Here is an 11,980-nt window from a genome sequence, read left to right as displayed (position 1 = left end):
ATAAAGGGATAATTTTTTAGCTGTTAATTAATTAAACATGTAAACTTTTTAATCATTTTATCTGAAAAACCTTCAGTTCCTAAATAGAACATCTTAAGTTAGAACTAGAGAAAGTACTCAAGAACCAGACTGACATTAATCGTGTTAGCTTGGCATTCTTAAAACCTATTAGAATGTCTTCTGTCAGTCTTTGATAAATACATTGTGAAGACAAGGCCAAGGAGAGAATTCCATGGCTGATGGGAGACTTATCTCAGACTTATTTCATTCTTTCTCAGATATAGAATATTAATAAACAATATTGCTTCATGGACTGATGCAAACTAATGTCTTCTTGTTAAATTTAAGTCATCTCTCCTTCCTTTTTTCTCTCCCTTCTTTCTCTCTCCTGTCCATTAACCTATCAGTCAAATTCTTTGACTTTACTCTGTCTTTTTTATTTAGAATCTTTGCTTGTATTCTTAATCCTATTTCTGGGTCTTAAGCGTGCACTCACAGTTCTACATTACTTTTTCTGGTGTCATGATTCTATTCTGAAAATACTTTGTCTGAGTCTGAGTAAATTTATCTGCATGTTCCTAAGGTACCATAGTATGATATGGACCCATATTCCTGATATGGACCCATTCCTTAATCTTAACCATTAAAGAGTGACTGTCTCTAGATCTTCCTGCCTTGCCCCTCTCTCCATACACACCTTTTTTCTTTCCTCCGTTCCCAGCTTTATGTTTGAAGCCTCCTTCTACAACCAGTGTGCCTAGGCTGTCCTCTCACACAGTCCATGTCTAATACTGTGCTCCTCTGCAGATACATGGTGAATATGGACACAATTAAATTATTATTATTATTATTATCATCATCAATTGTTTATCTCTAAAAGAGCCAGTCCTATTATTAACATAATCTTCATAATAACATGATTACCATCATCAGCTTTGTAGAAGTTATAGCATCAAAGGCTTAATTAGAGCTATTAAGTTCACTGTGGTAATAATATGATAAACAACTAAAAATTACAAATACCAAGCTATTATTATCCCATCTTATTCAATGTCAAATGAGCCTTTCTCAAACCATTTTTACCATGTCCTTCATTGATTTACATCACCTCTAAAGACAGTAATTTATTTGGAATTGATCAGCCATTAATTTAACATTTTTTAAACACCAAGATTTAAAGTTGAATATTAAAACAGGACACCAAAAGCTGTATTCATGTATATTGGCTTCTTAGATAAGATTTAGAAATTACAAAACTCTTATATCACAAGTTAGTTGAACAAAAGTGGGTCAATAGGACATTTTGGTTTTCTGCTAGTGGAAGAGAATTAACATTAAAAAATTACTTTCATTGTTTCAGAAACTTTATGCTTAATTCTCTCTATAACTCCGTTATTACTCTCATTTTATATATGTGATGACCACAGCTCAGGGAGAGAGAGAGAGAAAGATGTGAAAACCAATGTTCAGAGACCAAAGCACAGAGAAACTAAATAAAAGAACCAAGGTATGGATAGGTTCATCTGACTTCACAGTCTATCTCCTTTTATATTCCACTGCCTTCCAAGAAAGAAAATTTCTTAACATTTTACTAGTTATGTTTTCTTGAGAATCTTTTTTTTACCTTTCCTAAGCTATAGTTTTCTTTATATATAAATTTGGTATAAGAATAGTAACTGTGCCATGGGATTGCCATGAAAATTTTTTATTTTTTTTAGGCGGGGCAACCATTGGTTGACCTCACAGATTGCAAGGACTTTGTCAGCTTACAATCCCTTATTTTTTAAAATTTTTTACGCCTACAGCACCTGGTCTTCCTAGGTGGTCTCCCATCCAAGTACTAACCAGACCTGACCCTACTTAGCTTCGTGATCAGACAGGATTGGGCTTGTTCAGGGTAGCATGGCCATAGACTTGCCATGAAGATTAAATATAAAGCTTTTAGTACAAATTTACATGAAAATATATCTAGCTAATAAAAGGAATGATTATGTCATTTAAAACTGCAAGGGTAATAATTTGGAATACAAGTGGTGGAAATTCAGACTGCAGAAAGTTAAATCAGTACGGTAGGGTATAAAATTGAGACACACCTAAATGTAAAATAATATAACTAAGACATGAAATGGTGAGAGAAAAGATATGTAAAAACTGGTAATAATTCAAACTGAGATTTATGGCTATTCTCAAAAAAGGAACAGGAAGCACTGGAAGGGAAGCAGTAATCTAAGATGTAAAGCCAAACATTCTCAAAGTTGAAGAAGGGCATAGGTGTTTGTATTGAAAGATTCAGTGTGTCCCAAAGAGACAGATTAAATAGACCAAAAGTTAATAAAGAATATGAGAAAAATCTCATGCAAGTATCAATAAGAAAATAAGAATTTAATGTCAACTGAGCAAACATTATGCTGGCATCAGCTTTTTTCTTAGAGATACCAAATGTTAGGAGAAACTGAAATTTTACATGAGCATAGAGTTTTCAGCAAAAATATTGAGGACCAAGAATTGTTCCTTAGAAGAATAAGAAAAAATATTATTAGGTAAGACAAGTTTCAGAAAATATGCATATCATACAGTTTTCTCATATGTGGCCCTGTCATCTCAGAGCCTTCTGCTTTCTACCACATGGGTGGGTTTATAAGAGCATATTGAAAATTTTGCAGGCCAGTTTATGGCCAGGCCTGAATGTATTAATCATCCCCTCTGCCTGCATTCCATTGTCAAGTACTTAGTCATGTAGTCTTAATTCAAGGGAAGTTTGGAAATACAGTGTTTTTATGTATTCAGCAAGATCAAATGGGATTGGTGAACATGTAGTAGTAAATGTTATGTTTTCCAGCCTTTTCCCTTAGAGCTCAGTAAGCACATGATCTGCCTTCTAAGTTATAGTAGGTGGTGGTTTTAGCAAATATTTTGTCACTATATGACAAGAATCTCCAGCAAGCCAGACTACTGTATCTCTTTCTTCACTAGTTGGTGTCTAACTCCTAAGGAAATACCATATGCTTTAGGATTTTGTTTCAGCAGCACCTCAATTTGAGTACCAAATTCTGGATTAGTTGAGGCTATTCTTCAGCACCAACTCTCTCCCCCCAAATCTCATGGCTTAATTCAATGGAAGGATATCTTTAGCTCTCTTTTTAGTCTGATGTAGGGGATGAGAATAATCTCCTAGCCCACGCTCTTCCAAAGAAAGTTGTAGCACATGGCTCCTTTTCTAGAGTGGCTCCATTACTTTGTGCATGCAGGTGAGGAAAATGCATTTATGGAAAAGTCACAAGAGGTAGTTTATGACCAGTTTCCTTTGGGCTACCACATAGACAATGGGCTATAGGAGAAAAGCTAGGGAAGAGGGAGATTACTTAGGAGACTATTGTGACAGTCAAGCTGAGTGAGAGGTGAAGATGGTTGGAGGAAAGAGTTAGAGGTAGAAGAGATGGGCTAGCAGTGAAAATTTTAGGGACAATCATTACGATTTGGTGAATAAAAGAAGGAGGAGTTGAGAGTGACTCCAAAGTTTCTGGCATGAGTAACTAGGACAGGATGTCTATCAACTGAGATAGAGAAGACTCTGGGTGGATTTGATTTTTAGGAAAATTTCAGAAGATGAATTTTATGCATATTAAGTTTGAGATGTTTAAAAGATATAGATTTGAAGTTTGGAGTAGCTAGCTGGATAGATGAGTCTGAAGTTGAAGAGACGTCTCTTCTCCATCACGTCCATGGCTTTAAATACCATGTATAGATAGATAGATGCAAGAGAGTTGAAAGTTAGAAAGACTAAGACTAGGGAATAGTAGGAGGGGTAGTAAAACCCTCAGTATTCTTAATGGGTGAGCAAAGGTGTCTGAAGTTACCACTATACTTTTTAGGTTATTAATTAGAAAAAGAAACAAGTATAAGAGTATTTTGAAAAACTTAGAGGTAAAATTTAGTTGAATTAAAATATACTTTATACCTTGTAAATTCCTGGAGAAGAAGAAAGTGAGTATAATTTATATAGTAAAAAAATAAAATTCAGCAAAGAGCAAAACTATTTTAAAGTTAATATTTTAAAAAATAAAAATTATAATAGATGATTAAACTTGTAGATATATCAGTTATCACTTAATTTAAGCAGATCAAAACATGAAGATTCTCAGTTTTTAAAACTTTATGCTGCTTATAAAAATATTGATTAAGAATAAAGTGACATACAATAGTTACAAATAGAAATGAAATGAAAAATATTCAAGTAAAATGGATAAAAGATTATTTTGTAAGGATAAAAAAATGGAATCCACAATGAAGATATGAAAACCAGGAACCTCATGTACCAAATTTAAATGCAGGTATGTATTTGAAACAAACATCAGAAATCAACCCAAAATTATTATGTGAGATGTTAACTTACCTTTCTCAGCCTATGCTAAACCAAGTAGAGAAAGAAAGAAGCTTTGGAGTATATCAATAATATAATTCCAAATTTAAGTGAATAGACCCATATTAAATTTTGGGTCATGCAGATTATTTTCCTTGTGTTTAAAGAATGCATTTTATACTGGGCCTGGAAAAGCGAAAGCAGCTAATACTTACCAAGCCCCTGCTATGTGCCAGCAACTGTGTTGGATATTTAATGTTCATTATCTCTTTTAAATTTTTAATCTTCCTATCACTGTGTGAAATTGGTGTTACTATTCCTTTACACACAGAGATGCCAAGAACACCAGTCCAAGTTATATAGCTAATAAGCAGCAGAACTCAGGTTCAAACCTGTCTTGTTTTCTAAGGTCTGAGCTTGTTGTATATTCCACGTAGCATTAAATTTATTCTGTTTATGTGTGGGATAAGGAAATACTTATAGGCTCAGGAGATAATATATTCTCCCTGTCCTCAAGGGTCCTGGCCAGGCAGGTTCACAATCTGGTCATCGTAAGGGTGGGGAAGGGCTATCCCCCGTTGTAGCTGCTAATCCTTCTTGTTAGCAAATAAGCCCCCATCATTCAATTGCTCCGTCAAGTGTTCTTCCCCTTCATTTTCATGTATCTGGTTGTCTGTTGTTCATTTTCTTATTTCCCAGGAGGCAGTGCAGGCAGTCTCTCCTCAGTGTGCTGACTCTCCTCTAACTGGGCCTAGATGAGATGACTAAATTCAACTCCACTGCTGGGACAGTGTACAACCTTTGTTCTTTAACTACTCCTACTCACTTTCACCACATATCATGATTCATTTGCTTAAAACCACTGCAATAGTTTCTGCCATAACAAATGTTATCCTGAGCATCAGATTAATGTCCCCCCTTTGTTTCCACCTTATCTCCAGCCTGTCTGCAGTAATATACTCAACTCAAACAAACGTATTTTTCACTCACAGCCTGCTTTTTATGAGTCCCACTGACAGTTCCTTAATAAATAATGCATTTCTAAATGTTCCTAAGCTTTCTCCTTATTAATAATTCCAGTAGCTTTCCTATAGCTGAAGGATTTTATTTGGTCACTGGCTAGATTTTATTTTTGCCTGTTTCTCCACATTTTACTCTCTTATACTACTTCTCTGGACAAGGAGAATGTTACAAAAATGCCACATTCATTGGAGGTGTCCAATAATTATGAGTTAGTATACACTAAACATTCAGACTTATAGCATAGACTTTCTTAGGTGTTTTTGTTTGTTTGTTTTTATGACTGGCTCTTTTGCCATGGGAACAAAAGACAATTTTTGGGTTCCATTGAGAGAAACCTTTTAATCTGGTTCCCTGGAGACACATTTGGTATCGTGTTTGCAAAATGCATTCTGAGGTTCAGCTATTACTTTTAGACAGAGAGCTTCATTTTTGGTGTTTGTGTCAATCTATTTTTCTTCATTTTATTTATAATGATGAGCAACTTTAACGGATGCCTGAATATATGTCATTGTCACCAAAGGAGCATTGGCTCAATTAATCTAGGGGAAGAAAAAAGTCAACTCAAGAAAAAAAAAAGGGTAGATCCACATAATTACCCATTCTTCACAATGTGTTCCTCTGTTCTTTTGATGATGCTAATCTGGAATGTTCTCCCTGTTATTCTTCTATGAAGCATTTTCTGGATAGCCCATTTCATGGCTCCCTCTTCCAAATTCACTTGACTGTGTGCTACGCAATGTATGAACTGAGTATGTGCTCTCTTACAGAGAGCTCTTATTGTTTCATCGTTATGATTTCCTCTAAGTATTGTAAATTTGGGGAAAGATAGGCTTTGGCTTAGTCACACATCATTTAATATGTGATTTAGTACAGGAAGGCACTCAACAACTATATTCTGATTAATTGATTTGTTTACATCTATTTATGTTTTACCTTTTGTGTGTTTTGTGTGTGTGCTTGTCATGATTTTTCTTCTTTGGTGGAAATCCCACAGCCAGCAATTATGTTTTCAGGTTCTTTTGTATCTATGCTGACAACCAGATTATATACTAGGTATTAATAAATGGTGCTGTACAACAAAAAGACAGAGGGAAAATTTCACCATGATAATGAAGTTGTTGAAGTAAATTCTTCTTTCTAGAAAGATTAAATAGATTTTTACTGACTACAGTACAGTATATAATTTGTATCATGAGATTCTCTGTGCTGTTAAAACCAGTTTAGCACTTAAACTCACTGCATATGCTTAGCCTATGAAAAGGAAAGGAATGTTGAAAAAAAAAAAAAAACCAAAAAACTCCAAAACAAAAACACAACTAAACATGTTTGGATTCCAGAAAGTTTTGACTTGGAAAAAAATTTTTGATAATTCTTTTTCTGATAGTTTATGGCACATATAATCTCACAAAAACTTTCAGTCTTTGGAGGATAGATATAATAGTTCCCACCCATATCGTCTAACCTTACCTCCTCAGCACATACCAGCCAACTTCTAGCTGCCAGCACCTGGGTTTCTATACTTGAACCTTTTTTTTTTTCCCCCATGGGAAATCTCAGGTGTGCTACACCCTTCGGGTAGAATAATTCTGAGATATGTGCTATACTAACTCTTAGAGTTACCTTATTGGCTTAATCTTCAGTCTTCTATGGTGGATATTGGCTTGAAATTTTACCCTTTATTGTTTTTCTTTCCTTTATTGTGCTTCTCTTCTCTGTTTCTGTTCCTTACTACCATACAAACATTTCCCTCACCATCTAAATAAAATACTTACACTTTAATTTTTGAATCTGTGCCTAATTCTGGGGAATCCAAATTAGGACACTAACAGACTACTTGTTTCAACAGAAATTCATCCTTGACAAATACAGAGTTCATGAGAGGTTTGGAAAATTGCTTTAAAAAAATTACTTGAGAACTAGGAATAGCATCCTCATGAGGAAGGTCTGCTGAACAAACTCAACTCATATCCTCGTTGAGACATATAACCTATTTGCAGGACGACTGAAGAATTCAAATAAAGACTGGCAAATAGCTCTGACTTGAAGAGAAGCACTCACCTTCAGAGACAGGGATAATTTCAGTTTTTATGTTTATCCCTGGGTTACTAAGGGGATAGAAGCAAAGCAAAGTGCTGACACCATGTGCATAACATCCCTGAGACAAAAACGCAAACCTTAATGATGTGTTCAAAGTCCAAATCTCGTGCAATCCAGTAAATTGCTTTCATTTCAATGTCGGGGCTGATCTGAAGACACTGTTTCTTAGGAAGAGTTGGAAAATCTTGGTCTCCAAAACTGTGGTTGAAATGTGAGGCACTACCTTAGTAAAATAAAGAAATGGCATGAGGTGCCCTGGAGCTGGTTTTCTCTCCTATATACATCAGAGCTTAGTTTACCACTCTCTTGTTTATCATGTAGAACACTCTATCCATTAACTAAGAATGGGAGGAAATTAACATGCTACATGCTATACAAGATGTGAATCTCAGAGACTATTACATCTTTTTCAGGGCCCAGTGATTTTAAGTATAATATTGTATGTATAGAACATATATGTATATTTTATATATAATATACATGACATTATGGACACTCATACATATGCAAAACCTGTCTTCTATAAGCCTTCCCAAAGTCTGCTACTCTCTTCCCAAACTTTCTTTCCTAATTCTCAGCCCCCAAATGAGCACTTTCTCTGCTGCCTCTGCCTTAACACATAGACTATTTTAACCCCTGCAGCTTTGCTTCTGATGTTCCTTCTATCCCCACACTTTCTTGCTTTTCTATTAAAAGTTAGCTACATTGCAATGCCCAAGGTCAGATGAGGTCAGATTTCTCAACCCAATGAAGACTTCTAGTACCTTACAAGTTTTTCTTCTACATTTAATGTCAAAACCACTCACTGAGGAAATTAGTTTTTCATGGGTGCATGCAAAGCCATTCCAACTTGACAATAAACAACAAAAGAGTTTTGAGTTATTTTTACTCTCTTGACATCTAAAATTCTCCAGATACTTAGTTTCTCAATTTTTTTTTAAACAATTGAGCCATCCTTATATTAAAGCATCAGCTAGACTCTCAGTATCCCTCGTTCACGTTTTTCCATTTTCTGAACATTCTCCTCAGAAATGTTTTTTTAAATGTTTTCAATTTCATTAGACTTTTTACTCAGGTTCTGTACTTTCTCTGTCAGCAGAGAGCCTTGTCTTCTATTACATCAAAAATGCTGTCGCTAAGAGTGACCTTCCTACAATTCCTGCCCAGTATATACCCTTACTTTCATGGTATGCACCTAAAGTTCAGAAGTACAATTCTTTGGTTTCAGAGAATGAGGGGCTCCTTCTCCTGCTCAAGGGCATTCTTTCCAACTGTGCCTTTTGTCCTGTTATTGCACCCCTTTTTACTTCGTCTCTCTGTTTATATTGATTTTTTGCTCAACCTTCGCACATTCTCTATATCCATTACGTTCTGTACCCATTACATTCATTTCTTGTCTCCTGTTCTCACATGACTGGACTCCATTAGGAATCCCACCTTTAAACATGTTTTAAGAGGTTCTCATAAAAGACACTAACTGCCAAATGCTGGAGGCATTGAGATTCGTATTTATTGGACCCCTCTGCTATAGTGATTTCGCTCATCACTTTCTAGTTTTTCAAAAAATTTTTTTCTTTCTCCTATTGCATAGTACTGTTGTATAGTTATGATATCTTTTTTTCTCTGTGATGATCTTTTCTCTTTCATGTTGTTCCCTGTAGGGTTCTTCCCTCAGCCCAATCCTCTTCTCTGTGTATGGTCACTCCATGGTTGATCTCACATCTCCTCAGGGTATCAATTAACATTCATATACTGAATCCCAACCAATATCTCTACTACAGAGCTCAACTTTTTTTTTTAACACTTACAGCACCTGATAGTCCTAGGTGGTCTCCCATCCAAGTACTAACCAGGCCCGACCCTGCTTAGCTTCCAAGATCAGATGAGATCGGGCTTGTTCCAGAGCTCAACTTTAAGCTTCAGTTTTATGTATCTGATTACATGTCAGTACATTCAGCAGGTCTCAAATGCAATAAGTCCAAGATAAGCTCATTACTTTTTAACTAATTTGCCTTTTTATCAATCAAATCACCCAGTTTTCTTCCCAAATATGTCTCTAGTCTACCCTTTCTTCTCATTTCTATTATATCATTCAATCTGCAACCTCTCACTTGGACTGCTATGGCAGCCACTCAAATTGGCTACCTATCTGTAAGACTGGTTTTTCAAATCCAATTCCATTCTGTCACTAAAACAATCTTTCTAAAGCAGATCATGTTGATCTGCTGAAAATTATTCAATTGATCCCTTCAATAATAAAGTATAGCTTACTTAATGCAGCATGTAATGCTGCCCACAATCTACTGCTAGCCTATCTCTATAGATTTATTTTTCTCTAATTCTTGTTCCGAACTTTTGTTTTAGCAACATAGAACTCATCATAGTATGCTGTGTTTTTTAACCCTTATTCTATTTTTCTATTTCTCTGCTCTGTTGTAGCATCTTCACCTCCCTCATCCTGACTGAGCATATTCATTCTTTAAAACTTAATGCCAGATATAAGAATAGAACACACCATTGAAAAGCATTCTTACCTACAGGAATTTAGTGTATAATGAAGGTTACAAATGAAATCAATAGGAAAAAGATAGATTATGTAATAAATAGTGCTGAGAGAAACTAGTTGCCATTAAAATAAAATAATTCCTTGTATCTTATACCAAAATCAAGTTTTGGTGTATTAATTATTTAATTATCAAAATAATGAAATTATGAAAGGAATAAAAGTAAAAATACAGTAAGAATTTTCATAGTACTTTTGAGTGGGGGAGGCCTTTTTTTTAATCATAATGCCAAATCAATAATCTATAAAGAAACAAAACCAACAAACACTCTTGACAGATCTGTTTACATAAAAAGAAAAATGACTTTATGGCAACGCACACAATACAGAAACACACATGCACACACACTCTGTATGTTCCAGAAAACCAGACAGGATACAAATGTCAAAGTATTTGCAACTCATGTAACATATATATGGCTAATTGTTTAAAATATTCAGAGTTATGTGAATCAGTTACTCAACAGAATGGTAAACAATGGCGATGGACAATTCCCAGAAAATGAAATGCTGATAATTTATAAGCTTAGGAAAAAATATTCAGCTTCACTCATAATAAGAGTGGCATCATTTTTTTTTTTTTCACTTTTCTGAATAGCAAAGGTAAAAAGTTTGATAATGAGGTATGGAAGTTAGATAATGAGGTATAGAAGATTGTAAGTAAACAGGCAATCTATGTTATTTTATTGCTTGGTAATTTAGAAGAGTATTTCAAGAATAAAAAATTCAGAAGTCCTTTGACCTAGCAGTTTCTCTTCTGAGAATTTATTTTAAAGATATACTTACTCCAATGCATTAAATGACAGGATATTCACTGTAGCATGGTATAATTTCAGCAAAGGATTGGAAAATAACCTAAACATTCATCAGCAGGAATGACTTGCATACATCATAGCACATTCATACAGAGGAGTGTTATGTAGCCATTATAAAAATGATTCTAAGTTCTAACACAAGAAAAAGTGCCAAGATACATTATTAAAAGAAAAAAGAAGATATAGAATGATATATAGACGTGAGCTGTTTAACATGGTAGTTATTAGCCACATATGGCTATAGAGCACTTGGAATGTGGGTAGTAGTATGACTGAAGAAATGAATTCTTAATTTTAGTAAAAGTAAAATTTTAATATGATACTTGTTTCAGTTATTAGAAAAGAAGTATGTTTGAAATAATTTGCATATGTGCATCTACTTTTTAAACTTAATTTTTTAAAGTCTAAATATAAAGCAAGTATTTTAGATGAAAATTTATTGTCTGAATTAAGATTTACTATAAGTATAAATACACACTAGATTTCGATAATTTGAGACAAAAATAAGAATATTAGAAATTTTAAAGTAGTATAATTTAAAAAATTTATTACACCTTGAGATTCTATTTTGAGTATACTGTGTTAAATAAAACATTATTTAAATTAATTTCACTGGTTTCTTTTTACTCTTACTATAGCTTCTAGAAATTTAGAATTAGATATGTGGCTAGAAATTACATTTCCATTAGTGCTGCTATCCAGTATCTTTCATTAACAGTAGTAAAAAAAGGGTATCTATTTTTAAATGCATGGAGTATGTCTGGAAGGACATGTAAAAAATCCAGTTATGTCCTGGGAATGAAATTGGGTTGCTGTAAGTCGAAGGAAGGAGACTTAACCTTCACTCTCTTCTCATTTGTACCTTTTGAATTTGATTTCCATGAACTTGTAACTTATTTACAATGAAAATAATAAACATAAAAAAAAAAGATTCAGGGCCTATGAAGGTTTCCAGGGGCCCTTCTATGAGTTCCTTCCATAGTGAGGTGGGGTACCCTTATTCCTTCTGTAATTCCCAGTTATCACTAACATTGTAGTTACTGAATCATTTTATAATTGTTCTTTTGCACCTTTATGCCACACATACTATGAGCTCTTTGAGAGCAGGAAGAAATTCTGTTA

At 34.4% G+C, this 11,980-nt stretch overlaps 1 pseudogene; it reads right to left on the bottom strand.

The window, feature by feature from the left end:
* Nucleotides 1-1,796: 1,796 nt before the first annotated feature.
* On the bottom strand, nucleotides 1,797-1,914 carry LOC120591201 (uncharacterized; annotated as a pseudogene).
* Nucleotides 1,915-11,980: the final 10,066 nt, after the last annotated feature.

This window comes from Pteropus medius, unplaced genomic scaffold, assembly GCF_902729225.1.
Source record: "Pteropus medius unplaced genomic scaffold, Ma_sr-lr_union100, whole genome shotgun sequence".
Taxonomy (NCBI): Eukaryota; Metazoa; Chordata; class Mammalia; order Chiroptera; family Pteropodidae; genus Pteropus; species Pteropus medius.
Note: the sequence above shows the minus strand (reverse complement) of the source record. Positions and strands in the feature narration are given on the sequence as shown.